Source organism: Trachymyrmex cornetzi, unplaced genomic scaffold (genome assembly GCF_001594075.2).
Source record: "Trachymyrmex cornetzi isolate Tcor2-1 unplaced genomic scaffold, Tcor1.1 scaffold430, whole genome shotgun sequence".
Lineage (NCBI taxonomy): Eukaryota > Metazoa > Arthropoda > Insecta > Hymenoptera > Formicidae > Trachymyrmex > Trachymyrmex cornetzi.
This window is the reverse complement of record NW_017299070.1, coordinates 47,045-49,960: the sequence shown is the minus strand read 5'-3', so window position 1 is coordinate 49,960 and position 2,916 is coordinate 47,045. Positions and strand designations below refer to the sequence as shown.

The 2,916-nt window shown below is 33.8% G+C and overlaps 1 pseudogene; it reads right to left on the bottom strand.

The window, feature by feature from the left end:
* The window catches only part of LOC108764517 (uncharacterized), a 3,692-nt pseudogene extending 2,156 nt beyond the window's left edge, over window positions 1-1,536 (bottom strand).
* Between the last annotated feature and the right edge of the window lie 1,380 nt (window positions 1,537-2,916).

Sequence of the window (2,916 nt, the reverse complement as noted above, 5' to 3'; positions counted from 1 at the left end):
CTTCCATCCAACTGTAAAGAGTAAGTATTGAGATTAGTATATTAATTTTTATATAAAAATGAACAATAGTTTAAAAATTATGGAACTTACCAGCATATCTTATCTGTGTGGCCAATCTTAAACATTGCGGAGTCCAGTTAGTCTCTCGCTTGGAAAGTCCTGATTTAAATTCTTTGAAAATTGGTGATTTTTCTACTTTTTCAGACAATATTGTGTATCTTTTCTTCTACTTTTTCATAATTTTTGTTGTCTTAAATCGCAATACTTTTTCATTTTCATATTTGGATTTGAAAGTACTAGCTTTTACTCGTTCTTCCTTTAATTGTTTGAGCAAATACTTGATTTGATTGGTTTGTCGAATAGTTCCTTCTTCATTTGTCATGAACATTGTTTGTAAATTCTGTCCACTTATCTCATTATCCGTTTGAACACTTGCATGTACGGCAATTGGGACTGATAGAGTCTGTTGTTCACTTGGTAAATTCTCATTAGTAACGTTTTTATTATATCCAAAATTGTCATTACATGATAAATCATAATTAGATAAATTAGCACAATTTTCTGGTTGAATATTATGTCGTACAAACAGTAAAAATTGTGTAAAATTATATATATACATGGTGGTCCGTTTTAATCTATCGATGCGAATATCTCGGAAAGTACGCATCTGATTGAAAAGTTGTAAAGGGAAAATTTGTTTGTTTAGATGGGGGACATCCAATGACACCGAACTCGGCTCCCCACCCCCACCCCCGGGGGTGGGGCGGGGGTCAAAATTGAAATTTTAAATGGATACCCCGATTTTTTATTACAGATTCTGATTCTGCGTCGAAAAATATGAATGTTTTGTCTCAAACATTTTTTTCGATGCGTGACAGATGGCGCTGTAATCGAAACAAAACTTCCATATTTTTCGACCCATTTAAAATTTCAATTTTGACCCCCGCCCCACCCCCGGGGGTGGGGGTGGGGGGCCGAGTTCGGTGTCATTAGATGTCCCCCATCTAAATAAACAAATTTTCCCTTTACAACTTTTCAATCAGATGCGTACTTTCTGAGATATTCGCATCGATAGATTAAAACGGACAACCCTGTATATGCATATCTGTTTATAAATTATATTTACGATAATACAAGAAAATAATTGAATTATTTTGGAATTATTACCAATTAAAGATTGATCATTTAATATATCAGAATTAATTTCGTTGCTTTCAAAAATAGTTGGAATTGCATTGAGTTTCAATTTCCGCCATCCATCCTCTCGTCGATTATCGAATTGCAAATCATCAAAATGATACTATAGAAGAGAAAGCATTTTTTAAATGTTTAAATATATTCTACTTAATATATTCTAATAATAATAAAAAAACCGATAACATATTTACATACCTCACATAACCCAGAATTCTGTGTTGGATTTTTACCACATTTCTCAGCCCACAAATGTCTTCGTTTCTCATCCCGAAGAAACAAAAACATTCGAAAACCATGTTTGCTTCTATTTTTGCAATTTTTTGCACAACAACCTGGCATTGTACATACTTTTACTGCACACTCGCTCACTCACACAATTAATAGCTGTAGCACCTACGTACACTAACACTGACTCGCTGTCTCGAAAATGGCGGCCATGCAACGACCTTCTCCCCTCCAACGCCAATCCACGGACCTTGGTCCAATAGTGAACCAGTAGTACACTATGAACCATTGCGATATTTCGTAAATGCGACGTTATCAGATTGTGCTGCTATATCATGCAGCAACTCGCATTTGAACCTCTCCTCGGCTCCCCAGTCGATTTAGCAGATCGCGCCATGGACGGCCATGTAATGTCACATTTTAAGAATTTTACAAAGTAAATTGTTTTCGTAAGTTTTACGTATTTTTTATGTTTTTGTTGTTATACCTATCATTTTTTTCATTATGCAATAGTTTTGAGTGCACATTTGACTTTATTATTCTGTAAGCAACTTTTTCTGTTACATTATTTTATCACATTATTTAGGAGATTATCGTGGAAAAGGTTAGGTGGTCTACAATGAACCATTTTGACGTAGTAAACAATGAACATGGTATATTGTAGACCATATAACCTTTTTTATGATAACCTTCAAAATAATAATCCATTGTAATAATTATTTAGAATACGGCCCCTCCCTCCACCTAAAATTTCAATAAAAATATACTCATTTGACGCGTTTTCACTCAAAACGAAAGAAAAATGCGGTGATTGGTCTTGTGAATTTTCACCATCTTATAATTATCTATTTTATAAATAAACATTTTAAAATATAACAAAACTCTAATATAATCCCAACAATTCGCAGTATAAAACATGTAGTTTTATCATTAAAAATAGCATGGTTCATTGTGTAACACCCCTTGTACACAATGAACTATTTCCCGTTTTTTAAAATAATCGAAATTGTGACTAATCTTCAGGGATAATTTAAAAGTTATTATTTACAGTATGTAGTCAACTAAATTCATAAACTGTATGCAAAAATTCAGACCATCAATTCAATAATTGAGAGAGATACGAGCCTCTGAAATTTACATGGTTCATTGTTGGACCACTTACCCTACTACAAATATATGACACGATTGAGTACCAATGTGTCTGCAGTGTCTGTACGAATTACAAATAAGGTAAATTACAAGATTATTTCAGTCTTGTATATGTTAGCTAGGTAACGGAAGATAAATGCGATGTTTCTTTTTGAAACACTTACAGTCGTGAAAATTCCTTTCATCGATATTGTTTAGATTGAAGCTCATTGACATTCTAAGCATAAATTATGAGTGAAACTTAAGCGTATTGCGGAGAACCGATCTTTCGGACACGCTCGTTCGTGCTCAATGGAATTTGTCCAATTTTCTAGCCCCTCTCCTTTCTCTTCCGTCAGATTGCTG